Below are 17,035 nucleotides of genomic sequence, written 5' to 3' on the forward strand. Positions count from 1 at the left end.
TTTCCTCCCTCCTTCCTTCCTTCCTTCCCTTCCTATCCAGTCCCTGATGTCCACTAATGGCTTGCCTGAAGCAATGAGCTGGGATATGAGTGATCCTTCTCACGTCCTATCCCAGCTGACTCTAAACCACCCTGTCTCCCTCCAACCTCCCTGATCCCTGCAGACCTTACTTTTAAAGTCCTGGTGATCTAGTGGAGAAGCGGGGCAGGAACAATCTTCCTACGCTCCTGCCCCATGAGAGCTGCGATCAAAACTGCCTGCTGTGAGTTCCCGTTGCAGTCTTGCAGCAGGAATTTTTAATTGCGGCTCTCATGGGACAGGATCGTAGGAAGATTGCTCCTGCTCTGCTTCATGGCTAGACCACCAGGGCTTTAAAGGTAAGGTCTACAGGGATGAGGGAGAGAGGTTTAGAGTTGGCTAAGACAGGATATGGGAAGGATCACTCCTGTCTCTGCTCATTACTGGACCACCAGGGCTTCAGGTAGGCCCATTGGAAGCCTGCAACAGGTCCGGCCGGAGGCAGAAGGAGGGCACAGACCAGAGGACCCAAATATAAATTGAGACTCCTATTTTTGGTCCATTTTTTTTTTGTCCAAAAATCTTGGTTTATATTCGAGTATCTACAGTATTAGCTCATGACAAATTACATTCAGGTACTGTAGCTATTTCCCTGTCCCTGTAGAGCTTGCAATTTAAGTTTTGTACCAGATCCAATAGAGGGTTAAGTGACGTCCAAGATTTCAGGGAGCAACAGTGGCTTTCCCTGGTTCTTAGCTTGCTGCTCTATTAGGTACTGCTAAAACAGATAACACGTGATTATCTATATTATCTAATCTTTAGTAATTCAATTGCTTACTAAAGTCTAGCTGAGCTGGAGCCTGGTGGCTATTTGGCAACCTACTAAAAACATGGATAGGTAAATTATTTTATAGTTGCCTGAATCCTTAAGATTTCTGTTACAGTGCTGCTGAACATTTCTGTTTATATGGCCAACAGGAAGATGCTGGACTGCGGAGCTATGGCTGATGAGATCCAAGTGATAAAAGTACCTGAATATATTTCCAGAATACTGCAAATATTTTTCTGTTTTAATATGTTGCATTGTTTTGACTTTCTTGGTACATAATTCCCTCATGTGTGTTACAGTATGCATAATACCATCAGTAGCAAAGGTACTGGGGAGGCAGCCGGTAGATAGTGAAGGAGTCCATCCCTGCTGAGTTCAAAATTGCCCCTACTGTCCCCCGCCCATACTTTTTTAAAAGAATGATGCTTGTACAGGGAAGCTGTGTTCCCTTTAAGCTGTGCTATACATCAAGTAGCTGAAAAAAGCAGACTACAAATGATAGTTAATTAAAGTTTTCTTTGTATACCGTGTGCTTTGTGTAGTTTCATTTTGTGGTTACCATTATATATTGTTAATAAGATTATATTGCATGTATATGAAGAATGAATGGAAGATATGGCATTACAATTAGTACTATTATTATGGGTCTGGGGCGGAGCTTGGGTACCTTCAAACAAAAAGGCGTTCTGCTGCCCCGGCAAGGTGGGCCTAATATTCAGACTGTGGGAGGCAGCCTGACTACTTCCTGTGGTCAGTGGTGAACCCAGAAATTCAATGCTGGGGCCATTGAATTTCCAGAGTTCAGCCACGTTTGATATAGGCAGCACAGCTAATATTCATTGGCTGGCTGGCTAAGTGATAGTGGCCAAAGATAGACTTGCTTTTTAGGCGAGTCTATCTATCTGCTAGACTCAGCTGGTCAGCCAATGAATGTTGGTGTTGACTACCTATGTCGCATGACTTAGCTAGTGACTGGCCTGACCGCTGACCAGGATATTCAGCTGACTATGTCCTGCGAATATCGGCAGTTAGCCAGCTTAGGGTTATTTAGCTGGCTGGGAGCTGTTCCCTGCTGGGTAAAATAGTGCTAAATATCAGGTGGGTTAGCTTGGATTATTGCTGCTTTTTGCAAAATATTTGTGACCTGAACTGGCAACTGTTAGAGACATGATATTGTGCCTGATGGACTTTTTGTGTGACCCAGTATGGGAGTTCTTCTGTTCATATGACAAGAACTAGAAACATCTAGATGAAAAAAGGTGACCTAGGGAAATATTTAGGTGCTATGGTAAGCATCTTTGAATAGGAATGTTTTTAATTTAATCCTAAATTTGTCAAGTGAATTTTCAAGGCGGAATTGAGGTGGCATGGCATTCCATAGAGTAGGAGCTATGACAGAGAAGTTAGTTTTCCTTGTGTAATAGAATTCTTTGATGGAAGGTATGGTCAGTAGATTCTGATCGGCTGATCTAAGAGTCCGGGAAGAGCAAGAAGGGATGATAAGTTTATCGAGAAAAGACGGGAGACGCGATAGTTTGATTTTATAGACCAGCATTAAAGTTTTATAGGTGATACGGTGGGTAATGGGGAGCCAATGAGCTTCTCGCAGAAGAGGATTAACGTGATCATGTTTCCCAACCTTATAGATAAGCTTAATTGCCGTGTTTTGAATGAGCTGCAGACGACGTAGTTCTTTTTGGGTGATTCCATTATATAGAGAGTTACAGTAGTCTAAATGAGAAATGACCAGTGAGTGAACGAGAGTTGTAATTGCATCAGTTTCAAGAATTGAGTTTAGGGAGCGAATGAGCCGAAGTTTGTGAATACAGGCTTTTACAACAGAGCTTATCTGGTCATGTAAGGTTAAATCTTTGTCTAAAATAACGCCGAGCAATTTTATTTTATTTCCTCTCTCTCCACTTCCCTTCAGCATCTGCTTCTCTCTCTTTCCCCTCCTCACTTCTCTTCAGTGCCCGTTACCCTTCCCCCCTCTCCCTCCACTTCCCTTCAGCGCCACTCAACCTCTTCCCCTCATCAGGCCTCCTTCCTCCCTTTCCCTCACCTTCACAGGCGTTCTTCATAGTTTTCTATTTCTGCGGTGTCCGGATGCGGTAACATTCTCAACAAGTCCCGCGCGACTGCCCTAAATCTTCTGCTCTGACATACTTCCTGTTTCTGCCTGGGCGTCTTGCGTCAGAGGAGAAGCTTTGGGGCAGTTGTGCAGGACTTAGTAAGAATATTGCCTTGACGGCAAAAAGTTGAAGCGTCAAAAGTTGAAGAATCAAAACAAAGATTACAGTGCTGCCATCAATGGCCATATGATTTGCCAATTGCTCAAGGGGGCAGCGGCTGGTCCTCAATGCCCCCTCAATAAGACTTGGACACAAAATACCCCCCCCCCCTTAGACTTCTCAGTGCCCACAGGTGGGCAGTAGCGCTTCTGTTGGGAACCATTGGTGTAGAGCAGGAGTAGGTAATTCTGGTCCTCGAGAGCCGGAGCCAGGTCAGGTTTTCAGGATATCCACAATAAATATGCATGAGATAGATTTGCATCTCAAGGAGGCAGTGCATGCAAATCCATCTCATACATATTCATTGTAGATATCCTGAAAACCTGACCTGGCTCCGGCTCTTGAGGACCGAAATTGCCTACCCCTGGTGTAGAGGGAGAGAGAAAGCAGTTGGTATGAGAAGCAGTTTGGACTGAGTAGGGAGAAACAGTTTTTCTCTCTCTGGTTAATATTTTGGTGGAATCTGGCAGAGAATTTCTCTAAGTAGCTGGCTACCTCTATACATATAGCTCTGGGGATCAGTGTCTCAGAATCCTGAATATACTGGTAAAGGGGGAGTTTCTATTTGTCCTCTTTTTACCTGATAGTGTTCTTTTGGCCTGCCTCCTGTGCACATAACCAGCCACAGAGCACCAAAGGAGGCCAGGGGTTACACATAGCAGACAATAACCACACTTGGAACAGACATAGCAGCGAGTAATAATGACAGAAGGGAGGCTAGTAAAATAAATTGTGCTGGGAAGAGGGAGATGGAAAGTCTGAGTGCTGGACTAGCAAGAGAAGTTTATTTGGTCAATAATATGGAATAGAAGACAATCAACAATGGAAGAAGACTGGTAACTTGCACAAAAAAAGCACTTTCCAATGCAATAGATGAGTCATTCTAGACATGTGGATTATCTCCCAATGGCTGCAAGCCATCTGCAGAAGGAATCTACTCTGAATTTTTTTCTCTTACTCCTCTACTTCACTGGGAGCTCTACTGCCACCTATAGGTTTTCCCATGTGTGTGAGCCTGAAGAAGTGTTTCTGTTCAGCTCCCTCTTTTTTTGTGTGTGTGTTTTTTAACCCATTTCAGGGTTTTCTTTGTGCTTGGAGCATTTTCTTCAGCTCTGTCTGCATAGAGAAGAAGCAAACTCCGGTCTGAAGCTGACAGGCCTAGGGTTACCATATGTACGGAGTTCCCAGGACATGTCCTCTTTTTGAGGACTCCGTCAGACATCCAGGAGGATTTTTTTTTTTTTTTTAATTTATAAATTTTAAAATTATTTAACAAGCATATCATCTTGTACAGAAAGTGCAATGAAGAAAACATAATATTAATTACTTTCACTCCTGAAAATAAACCAAAACTACAAAAGAAATATATTCCTCATCTTAATCACACACTAGTCCTCAAAATTGGATCTAAGACTTAAGAAATAGTGAATAAAGTACTAAATAACAATCAAACCCAAACCAAATCACATTATCTGTTGCTAAAAGAGAGCTTAAATTATTATTTGGACACAGATATTTCTCCTTTTTCAAGGCGCTTCATAGAAAGGAAAACCGTCAGATGAGCCAGGTCAGAAAAGATATATTTAAAAGTATGATATCTGATTACACATTTACAAGGGTATCTAAGGAAAAAGAAACCCCCTATCTGAGTTACACCTGGTTTCAATAATAAAAATTCCCTTCTCTTTTGAGTTTCTCTCGAAACATCAGGAAAAATTTGAATATGGAAACCAAGGAAGTCTCTAGATCTATTTTTAAAGAAAAGTTTAAGGATCCAATCTTTGTCTGGAGCCAAACCTACAGTCAATAAGAGAATGGCTGAACTAGCCACTTCTCTATCAGATTGCTCCAATAAAGCTGTAACATCCAGAGGACTTTCCTGTGGTTTTCCATCATCATCTTTCTTTTGAGAATCCTCCGGACGGATTTTTCACTTTTGTCCGGTTTTTGCCATTTTGAGAATGGACTTTAGATGCTGCCGACTTTGGGAGACTAGTGCCCTAGGCCCAAAGTTGTCTTAGACTTTTTTTAAAAAAATTATGCCACTCCATGCTAGTAAACTTATGTAAATGGCTAAGGGGAGTGGTTACTAAAATAGGTTACTTTTAGATGTGTTATTTTTATGTTAATCCGAGTTTTTAGTAACTCCAAGGAAGTCTCCGTGCATACAATGGGACTAGTGGTAAAAGAGCACAAAGTAGTGGTAAAATAACATATCTTAACAGTAGCGCATGTTACCAGTTGAGAGGCGAATTAAGTTTGAATCGGCTTGAATAGCTCATCGTATATTACAGACTGACTCTTCAGATAATCTGATTTTGGTTTTTTTCCTCATTTGCATTATTCCTTCCACCAGATTATTGGGTACTTTATTACTACATTTTCCACAGATTAGAGGAGTACGGTATAAACGACCCTCAAGATCTTCTTTTGCTTACACTGCCATTACAATTTGGAATAATCTACCTGTTTACATTAGGACTGATATTAATTACTTAAGGTTTAGTAAAAATTTGAAAACTTTTTTATATGACTTGTGATAATATTTATGTTATTATTGATTGCTTTTGTATTTTCTCATAGATTTTGTGGCTTCTTTGAATGTAAATCGTCTTGAACCTTTTTAGTATAGTGTGATTAATAAATTGTGTATTAGAGTAGATTAGATTGGATTAACTATGGCCCAATCAGTTTTCTCATTTATCCAATGGGTGAAGCTCATTCTGCTTGTGAGATACAACCAGAGTAGAAATCAAGATCTTTATCTAATGGTCTAAGATTATGGGCTCCTTTTACGAAGGTGCATTAGGGCCTTAACGCACGGAATAGCACGCGCTAGCCACTACCGCCTCTTCTTGAGCAGGCGGTAATTTTTCAGCTAGCGCGCAGTAATCCGGTGCGTGCGTTAAAAACGCTAGCGTACCTTCGTAAAAGGAGCCCTATGTATTGTCTCTATTTATGATTCTAGCATTAACCATCATCACAGCATTCTATATGACAATTCACATATTTAAAGTGTCCCCTGTCCCATAGAGATTTATGCACAAAGAGGGAAAGTAATTTCCTAAAAGTAAAAAATAAAAAAAAAGACTGGGGCTTGTGATCCCTCATTTAACAGCTAAATACTTATACACCCCCTAACATAATTTTATCCTTTTCAAAGGTGTAATATTGGAATAATGAATGCAGAAAATGAAACATTTGTTACAGAATTTCTCCTCGTGGGACACCAAAGTCTTCTGCATTACCCAAAGCTCCTCTTCATGCTGATGTTGCTTGCTTATGTTATGAGCCAGGTAGGAAACTCCCTCATCATCATTATTGTCAAACTGGACTCACGTCTGCATACACCCATGTACTTCTTCCTCTGTAACTTGTCCCTTGTAGAGATCATCTACACCTCAGTCACCTTTTCCACCATACTTGGTGTTGCCCTAGAAAGGACAAAGTGGATTTCAGTTTCGGGTTGCTTAGCACAGATTTACTTCTTGCACTTTATAGGTGTGGTAGAGTGTTTACTCTTGACAATTATGGCTTATGACAGGTATGCAGCTATTTGCAGACCATTGCATTACCATAGTGTGATGAACAGAACTGTCTGTATGTCCCTGGCAGGCATCTGCTGGCTCAGTGGCTTCCTGAATTCCTTGGCAGTGATCATCATGACCTCCAGGTTGCCCTTTTGTGGGCCAAAGACCATCATGAACTTCTTCTGTGACATTCCACAAGTTCTTAAGCTTGCCTGTGCAGACACTACTGTCAATGAGGCTCTGTTGACCCTAGCAGGTGTTTTAATCGGCCTCCTTCCATGCTCGTTCATTGTAATAACATACATATGGGTTATCTTAACTATAGTGAAGATCACTTCTGCTAAAGGACGGTGGAAGGCCTTTTCCACCTGTGCATCGCATGTTACTGTAGTCAGCATATTTTTTGGAACTCTTCTCTCCATGTACATGAGACCTACCCCTCTTGATTCCTCTGACCAGGATCAACTAGTCTCCCTTATGTACACTGTGTTAACACCCATGCTGAATCCCCTTATCTATAGCCTGAAGAACAATGAAGTCAAGGAAGCTTTGAAGAAAGTCTTCACTATCAAATATCATCACAATATTTAAGGAGATGGACTCAAGAATTTAAAGCAAATAATATATAACATATTGATATGAATAACATTATTGAATGTATGAACCATTTTATCTAGTAGAACATTTTTATATTCATTATAGACTCTGTAAATTGTAATCAGAGATATGCATTCCTTTAAGAAACAATGATAATATAACATGAATCAAGGCAATTTTTAATCCTTGAACCTTTAAATTAACTAAATGACTGTGGAGCCAGAATGACTCAACTCCTCATTTGTGCTTTTCATTTTTATTTTTTTTTGCCCCCCTTAGAATCTATGATGTTGATACAGCAAAGCTACTTTTGGAAGAGAATAAAAAAATAATTCCATTGATCATAACTAATTTTTCAGTTCCAGTCAAGCCAGTTGGACCAGTTCTCCCTCCAGGTCAGTTACAGCAATTTCTCCCCAAGGCAGGCAAAGAATTTCAAAAAGGGTGAACCAAGAACATTCCTGCACACAAATGGAGAATATAAAGCACTCTTTTATTGGCAAAGCACCGACAGATAAAAGACCCAACATGGGGCTGTGTTTCAGTGGATAACCACCTGCTTCAGGGGCCACAAATACTATTATGTCAAACGATGTCAAAGAGCAGACTCTGCATCCAGTAATACCCACAGTGAACTAAAGAGAAAGGCAATAAAGACAAACTGCCAGTCTCATAGTCAGACCTTAAACTAACAAACTGTGATAAGATGTCCAATACATAGAAATACTTGGGACCTGGGTTGGCCACTGTTGGAAACAGGATACTGGGCTTTGTGGACCTTCGGTCTGTCTCAGCATGGCAATTCTTATGTTCTTAAGTAAATAGATGATGATTTCAGATATTATAGATGTAACTTCCAATAAATTATTGATAACTAATTGCATATGATTAACTAAACCATTATAAATTTGCTAATGTTAAGGAAAGTTGCTAATGAATTAAGAGTCACAAGAAATCATATGATCAATGAACCAAATATAGACCTAGAGACAAAATGCAGTCATATGTCATTTGTGATTGGATGTTAATGAAATTAATGTACTAACAAATGTATGAATAATAATAAATGAAATGGTGTCAAAGTTAATAAAATGGCCTGGAGAGATGGTTGGGTAGATACTGCTTAATTGAGCAGGCCACAAAATGCACTCCCAATTTGTGTCCAGCTATTATTCCTTAGCCTCCCTCAGAGATGGAAAAAAATAGAGCCGAGTAGATAATCTGTCCATGCAAGCATTCAAAGTAATCGTTATCTTTTAAGAAGATACAACAACTACTACTATTATTTCTATAGCGCTACCAGACACACTCAGCGCTTCCCAGAGTCACAAAGAATAAGAAAACTGTCCTTGCTCGAAAGAGCTTACAATCTAAACAGGCAAGACAGACAAACAGGATGTCATGGATACAGCTAAGGGGAAGGGTTAATCAGCGGGCTGGGCTGGAGGGCAGAGGGGAGTACAGGACAATCAAGCCATTGTGACATCAGTGATGAGGTTGTCTTTTATTGGTGGAAGGAGATATTATGACATCATAATCTCAGCTCTGCTTCCCAAAGATAAACAGGATGTCATGGATACAGTTAAGGGGAACGGTTAATCAGCGGGCTGGGCTGGAGGGCAGAGGAGTAGGGTTAAGGATTGAAAGATATATCAAAAAGGTGGGTTTTCATTCTGTTTTTAAACAAGGGAAGGGGCTTTATGGACAAACTCAGGTAATTTATTCCAGGCATAGGGGTCAGCTAGATGTAAGGAACGAAATCTGGAATTGGCAGTGGAGGAGAAGGGTAACACTAAGAGCGACTTATCTGAGGAACAGAGTTCTCTGGGAGGTGTATAAGGAGAGAGAAGCGAGGAGTGATATTGAGGTGCAGAATGAACACACTTGTAGGTCAGCAATAAGATCTTGAACTGTATGCGAAGGTGGATAGGGAGCCAGTGAGGTGATTTAAGGAGAGGTAGCGAGGTTGGTAGAAGATGAGTCGTACAGCAGAGTTTTGCACAGATTGCAAGGGGGAGAGGTGACACTGCGGGATACCAGTTTAGGAGTAGATTGTAGTAATCCAAGCGTGAGGTTACGAGAACTTGGACAAGGTCAGGAGTTTATTCATTTCTTAGGATTTATTTGCTGCCCTTTTGAAGAAATTCACTCAAGGCGGTGTACAGCAAGAATAAGTCAAACATAATTACAGCAGCAAAAATATTTTAAAAAACCAAATCAAAGTATGGCCTACAAATGTATACAGGTAAACACCAAAAAGTCCAAAAGGACAGAGAACCCATGGGTATAAAACAGTACAAAAGGAAGTGGGAACGGACAATGAACACTCCACTGAAGATCACTGATGTAAAACCAACTTGTTTATTTCATAAAAGGACACACAGCTTCTGCTTGTGTCCTTTTATGAAATAAACAAGTTGGTTTTACATCAGTGAACTTCAGTGGAGTGCTCATTGTCCGTTCCCACTTCCTTTTGTACTACAAATGTATGCTACATTACAATATTAACTATGCAATAAAACATTTAAACGTAAAGCATAGGGTATAAGTAAAAGGAACATAGATAGATGAGATGGAGTAAAAAAAATAAGGGAACTCATTTAACCCTTTCAGGACCATAAGGATCGTAGGCCAATTTTTGTGGTTTTGACGACATTTTTATGGTAAAAAGGGCTTGCAGATGCCAAAAAATTGATTTTTTTGGTGAAATATCATTATTTTTATTTAAAAAAATCACACTTCTGGCTTATGGACAGTGTGGCAAGTGAATCTTCTCGTCAATCTAGCAACGACGCTAATGAATGAATGTCGGAACCAGTTTGTTTACATAAAGGCAGTATCATATGGAATCCGTACATATCAAATTTAGAACTGTAGACTATCCCAATCAAAATTTATAGGATTTTAAAGTTATGGGACAAATATGTCCCTTGGTCCTGAAAGGGCTACAGAAAGTTGCACATGAAGTCAAGAGAAAGAGAAAGACTAGCAAGTTACAGTAGTTATTTTTTCATTAAAGGCGTGGTTCAAGAACCAGCTTTCACCTGCTCCCTGAAGTAGAAACAGTTGTCTGTTAAGTGAAGCCTTTCAGGGAGTTCCAGAGTGTGTGGGATACTTTGTTGAAGGCTCACTAACGATTATATATTTTATTTTTTTTTATTTTATTTTTTTATACCGTTCTCCCAGGGGAGCTCAGAACGGTTTACATGCATTTTTTATTCAGGTACTCAAGCAGTTTTCCCTCTCTGTCCCAGCAGGCTCACAATCTATCTAATGTACCTGGGGGCAATGAGGGGATTAAGTGACTTGCCCAGGGTCACAAGGAGCAGCGTGGGTTTGAACCTCAGGGTGCTGAGGCTGTAGCATTAACCACTGTGCCACACTCTCCCACTATATATATAGTGCACATATGTGTTAAAATGCATGCACTTATGCCAATCATATAGTTCGTGCAAATGTTCATATCTAGATATGGGAAATAGTATTTAAATTACAGTCACACTTTGCCCAGACTCCACCCATGTAAATTTCCACCTGTAAAGTAAATGCTATAAAAAAATATGCATATACTCACTGAATGTCAACAAAAGAGAGGGAATCCAAAGTACACAGGACAAAGCAGCAAAAAAAAAAAAAAAAAAAAGGTCGCCAAGGGCCTTTGAAATTGGAATTGCAAGCAAATCTTTACTCTGAGACTCAACATGGGCTGTGTTTTGGCCTGAACGCCTGAGTGATGTGTCAGTCGGTACAGTTCACTCAGAGTGCGGATGCTAGCCAGTATAAAGCTGCAATAATCATTCTTCCAGCATGTGTCAACATCGGCACCTCTTTCAAAATGCACCCAGAAAATCAATCTTTGAGCGTGTAGCTGCAGTGAGTTACATCAAAACTGTACCAAAACAGCAAAGTGACTATTTTAGCCATACACTGGATACCATCCATGCACATCAGGTATAGCTTGGTGCAAATAACTGGAATAATGACATTCAGATGGTGCCTTATACAATTATCTCCATAGTGTCTGTCTGCATGTCACTACAGTTTATTGGCTTTAATGTACTGCTTTTAATAGGAATCAGCAAAAAAAAGCAGTTTACAATAATCAACAAAAGAGAGAAAATGGAAAGGAACTACAAATAGCAATAGGAGAGTAGAGTGTAACAGAAGAACTAGAATATAATGGGGAGGTGGTGTTGCAGGGTAAAATAAATAATCCATAAATCATCAGCGACAGACCTGTAGAGGAATCCAGGGCTGTTGGTTGCACAGAGCTGGTCTGTGAGCAGAGCTGCGAGCACCCGCAAACCGGAAGTGTGCCAGTTCAGGGCAGGAACAGAGCTCCGGGGATTGCAGGTGCCAAATCTAGTCCTGGGAATGCAGTTGTCGTGTAGTCAGAAAAGCAAAGATGCAAATGGAAGAAAAAAATAGCTGACACGGTAAAACAGGGAGACAAGACTTTTTTTAGATATATTAGTGATAGAAAAAAGAGCAAAAGTGGCATTGTGAGACTCAAAGGTGAAGGGAAGGAATATGTAGAAACTGACAAAGAAAAGGCCAGATTGCTTAACAAATATTTCTGTTCTATGTTCATGGCTGAAATGCCAGGATCGGGACCGCAGAAGACAAACATGAATAGGGATGGAAAAGTAATAGTCCCCGATCGATTTTCAGAGGGTTGTGTTCATGAGGAGCTGGCTAAAATAAAGGTAGACAAAGCAATGGGGCTGGATGGTATACATCCAAGGGTGCTGAAGGAACTTAGAGAAGTTCTGATAGCTCCACTGACTGACCTTTTCAACGAGTCTCTAGAGTCAGAAGTGGTAGTGGAGGACTGGAGAAGGGCAGATGTGGTCCCTCTCCACAAAAGTGGAAGTAAGGAAGAAGTAGGGAATTACAGGCTGGTAAGTCTGGCTTCTGTGGTAAGCAAATTAATGGAAACACTTTTAAAACAGAGAGTGGTCAAGTTTCTGGTATCCTGTGTATTACAGGACTGAAGGCAACTTGAATTCACTAGAGGTAGGTCTTGTCAGACAAATCTGATCAATTTCTTTAACTGGGTGACCAGAGAATTGGATAGAGTTTGTGCACTAGATGTGGTGTATTTAGATTTTAGCAAAGCCTTTGACAGTGTTCCACACAGACGTCTAATAAATAAACTGATTGCCCTCGGGATGGGTCCCAAAGTGGCGGGCTAGGTCAAGAACTGGTTGAGTGGAAGACGATAGAGGGTAGTGATCAATGGAGATCGCTTTGAGGAAAGGGATATTACCAGTGGTGTGCCTCAAGGTTCTGTTCTTGGGCCTGTTCTTTTTAACATTTTTATAAACAATATTGCTGAAGGGGTGTCGGGTAAAATTTGCCTCTTTGTGGATGATACTAAAATCTGCAATAGAGTAGACACACCGGATGGTGTGAATAACATGAAGAAAGACCTGGCAAAGCTTGAAAAATGGTCTGAAATTTGGCAGCTAAAATTCATGCATTTGGGCTGCAAAAACCCAAGGGAACGGTACAGTTTAGGGGGTAAAGAACTTATGTGTACAACAGAAGAGTGGGACTTGGGTGTGATTGTATGTGATGATCTTAAGGTGGCCAAATGGGTTGAAAAGGTGGCCAAATGGGTTGAAAAGGTGGCCAAATTGGTTGAAGAGGTGACGGCAAAAGCTAGAAGGATGCTAGGTTGTATAGGGAGAGGTATGGCCAGTAGGAAAAAGGAGGTATTGATCCCCTGTATAAGACTTTGGTGAGACCTCATTTAGAATATTGTGTACAATTCTGGAATCCGCACCTTCAAAAAGATATAAAAAGGATGAAGTCGGTCTAGGAAGGCTACCAAAATGGTATGTGGTCTTCATCATAAGGTATATGGGGACAGACTTAAAGCTCTTAATCGGTATATTTTGGAGGAAAGGTGGGAAAGTGGAGATGTGATAGAGACGTTTAAATACCTACATACTGTAAATGCACATGAGTTGAGTGTCTCTTTCATTTGAAAGGAAACTCTGCAATGAGAGGGCAAAGGATGAAGTTAAGAGGTGATAGATTCTGGAGTAATCTAAGGAAATACTTTTTATAGAAAGGGTGGTAGATGCTGGAACAGTCTCCCGGAAGAGGTGATGTCTGAATTCAAGCAGGCCTGGGATAGATTTTTTTTGGCAGTTGTGAGGGTGTTGGCTAATGCAGCCTTTACAGGTAACATAATTGTTATGTCATTTGCATAGGTGAAATGTTTTATTCATGTGAGATCTAGGTTGGCTCTTAAAGACTGAATTAGAAGGTTGAACACTGATAGTGAAAGTGGAGATCCTTGGAGGACCCCTCTGGTAGGGTGCCAGCTGTCAGAAAGTTCCCCCTCTATCCACCATGGAGACTATTGCCCCCTTTTACAAAACCGCAGTAGTGAGTCCTGATGCAGCAAATGCAACACAGCCCATAGGAATTGAATGGGCTGCGTCATAGTTGCAGTACAGGAATCGCTACCACAGCTTTGTAAAAGAGGCCTTATGGTAGGTATAGGGTATGAGGGAGGATGAAGGGCATTAAAAAAAGCCTGAAATATTTTACAGCAGGATCAGATGAATGAAAGAAGGAGGGGATAGAAGGTGGCCAGTAAGGAGGAGTTATTGTCACATCAAAATGGATTGAGGGGTAGGTTCATTAATGGAGCAGCATTTTGGAAGTCAAATTGTGAGCATTATGACCCTGAGCCAATGTTCATGCTTGTGCAGGCTTAAGGCCGGTAAGATGGGCTTAAAGTGCCATTTTTATATCATGATCAATTATTCACAAGGATGTTCAGGATTCATAATTCATAAATGTTTGACAACCTTCTGGCAACACAAGCAGCAAAACTCAACATTCCATCTCCAACCTGCTGACAACATTCCGTGAAGAAATCAAAACCCTGCTTTTCAAAAGATTCATCCAAATATCTTAAACCCTCTTCACCTACCTCCAGCTAATTCACTTACCTCCAGATAATTCACCTACCTCCATAGAATTCACCTACCGCCAGATAATTCTCCCCCAAATATCCCACCTAAACTCCTTTCAAGTAAACAGATCCCTAAAATAGATTGTAATCTTGCCTACTCTAGCTGTATTCCATTTGCTAATATCACACAGTTCGGCATTGTCAGTTTACTATCCAACCCTTAAGATCCCCTAGAATTCTATCCAGCTACCCCCCCTTAAAAAAAAAAAAAAATAAATTGTATCTTCACTGGAAAATGTCCAGTCAAATCTTCTGTAATGTGTTCATCACTGGAAATGTCCAGTCAAATCTTTTGTAATCCGCCTTGAACTGCAAGGTATAGGCGGAATAGAAATCCGTAATGTAATGTAATGTAATAATGGCAGTAGCGTCACACATTGGGCAGTTATTCTCAACCACGATCAATAACCACAATCTCGATATTACAATATGATGGTGAATTGTAACCAATCATGGTTAGCATTCAGAGCCATAGCACTCACCTTACCAATATGGCTTTCGCCCCAATTTCAGCACCGAATCCCTACTGACCTCCCTAATCTCCAAGGTTCAACAACTTCACTCCCGCAACAAGTTCGCCGTCCTCCTGCAATTCGATCTTTCTGCCGCTTTCGACGTTGTTCACCACGATATTCTAATCTACCAACTCTCCGAGATTGGCATCACCTCTATAGTCCTTGAATGGTTCTCAAAATTCCTCCACTCCCGATCCTACATTGTCAATAGGAATGGCACCTCATTCTCCCCCTGGATACCAATCTGCAGAGTCCTGCAAGGCTCACCTTTATCCCCTATCCTCTTCAACATTTATATGACCTCTCTAAAACTCCTCCATCTATCCCCCCCTTGAAACAATCTACACCTATGCTGATGACATCCTCGTCCTTCTCGAGACTGACTTGAACCTCACTAATCTCTCAGAGAACATTTCCTCTTGTGTATCTCGAACCTCCAATCCTGGGCCCATATCGTCCAAATGAAATTGAATGAATCCAAAATAAAACTACTCTGGCTTGGCCTAAATTTAGCTCAGCTACCCACCTCAATCCCTCTGTCCTCTGGCTCCACTCTGCAGCTCGAATTCTCCAGCAAGGTCCTGGGCATCATCATTGACTCTACACTGTCCTTCAATGATCACCTCAACTCCCTGGCAAAAAAATGCTACTTCAGCCTACACATGCTGAGGAAAGTAAGATCCTGTTTCCACCAAAAACACTTTGCCGTTCTCGTCCAATCCATCATCTCTCCAGACTGGACTACTGCAATTCTATCTTCATAAGCCTAACAAAGAAAAACCTTCTCAGACTCCAACGGATCCAAAATGCCGCGGCCAAGCTTATCTTTGCAAAAAGTAAATTCGATCACGTCTCACCGCTCCTTTCCAAGCTTCATTGGCTCCCGATAACTTCCAGAGTTCATTTCAAATGCATCTGCCTAACTTTCAGGATCCTCCACGGCATCCTTCCTCCATTAATCCCACTTTCTTGGAATTCCTCAAATCTTAATACCACCAGACCTACCCAAAAATCGAAATTATCCTTCCCCTCATTAAAAGGCATTTCCCACCCAGGAAAACTGGTGACTTCCCTCTCCTTCAGACTCATCGAGCTTTGGAACAACCTTATCTCCCCCCTTCACAACCTGAGTGCTCTCCAACCCTTCCGTAAACAGCTGAAAACCTGGCTTTTCTCTAAAACCTAACACTCCCCCCTCTTCTGACATCCTAGTCCTCTAACATTCTCCTCTCCTCTGATCATCATCTAGCCCTTCCGTGGAGTTCCTTTCTCATTACAATTCCTGTAAACCGTGCCGAGCTCCACAACTATGGAGATGGTGCGGTATTCAAACCCAAGGTTTAGTTTAGTTTAGTTCATACGCCATGATCAGTCATGGGTCACAGATTATCATATTATTATCAAATATTTCAATAACATGGTCAGCATCAACAGCCCTATCCTTGCCACCTTTTTTTAAAATTCTACCACACTTCAATATGATCTGTAACTACCATCACATTGAGTAATATCACACCATAGTCAGTCCTTCACAACTGTAGTCTTAATATTTTGATTTGAAATCCACAGCACTGACACCACAATTTACAATTTTTTTGTGTTCTTCAATAACTGAATATGAGTATTTTGTTCTCACATTTGTCTTCATATCTCTGATACATTTTCCTTGTTTTCCTGCTGAAGAAATTTAAAAAGGTTACATGATTAGTGATGATTTATACAATTGAAAATGTCTAATATAGTACTAAAATTCTACATTTGAGTTGTTGTTTGGGTATATGCCCTGGGGTATAAATGTAGTCAGGATTCCAAAGGGATCATTTCCCAAAGCATTATTAACAAGCATAAAATCTCCTGCACATTCCATGCCATCAGCATTTCCCCAACACTTTCCACATGAGTAGAAACAAGGAATCATTGTTCATTTGACAGGCTATAATGTTTAGTCAGCTGGTATCACCAGCAGATCCCAGGACTCAGTTAACAAATTTAATGAGCACTGGGTCCACTAAAATATTCTGTGAACCAACTGAAAACAAATTTTTTTAAAAAATCACACAGTAACAGGATCAGTTTGGAAGAAGCACTGAAACGAGTGACCTGTCTGTAGAATAGACTAATCACTATTTTTAGTGCAATGCTAGAATCACTGATTTAGAAAGTGAGTGCTACAGGTTACAATCTCATGATCTTTGAATGGAAAACAGGACTTTAAATACAGTGGACATCCTCACTACGCATGGAGCCTTCATACATGGTAG

The 17,035-nt window shown here is 40.8% G+C and overlaps 1 protein-coding gene across 3 annotated transcripts in view; it reads left to right on the plus strand.

Moving 5' to 3' along the window:
• The window catches only part of LOC117350066 (olfactory receptor 6N1-like), a 32,447-nt gene that overhangs the window by 2,308 nt on the left and 13,104 nt on the right, over positions 1 to 17,035 (plus strand). For 2 of the 3 annotated variants that reach the window (XM_033923997.1, XM_033924005.1), the window contains exons 2-3: positions 6,302 to 6,434; positions 7,545 to 7,660. The gene's annotated coding sequence lies outside the window, so the exon portion shown is untranslated. Of the gene's footprint in view, positions 1 to 6,301; positions 6,435 to 6,753; positions 7,161 to 7,544; positions 7,661 to 17,035 lie in introns of those variants that run through there. The other variant, XR_004537233.1, reaches the window with a different exon arrangement.

Source organism: Geotrypetes seraphini, chromosome 1, assembly GCF_902459505.1.
Source record: "Geotrypetes seraphini chromosome 1, aGeoSer1.1, whole genome shotgun sequence".
NCBI lineage: Eukaryota > Metazoa > Chordata > Amphibia > Gymnophiona > Dermophiidae > Geotrypetes > Geotrypetes seraphini.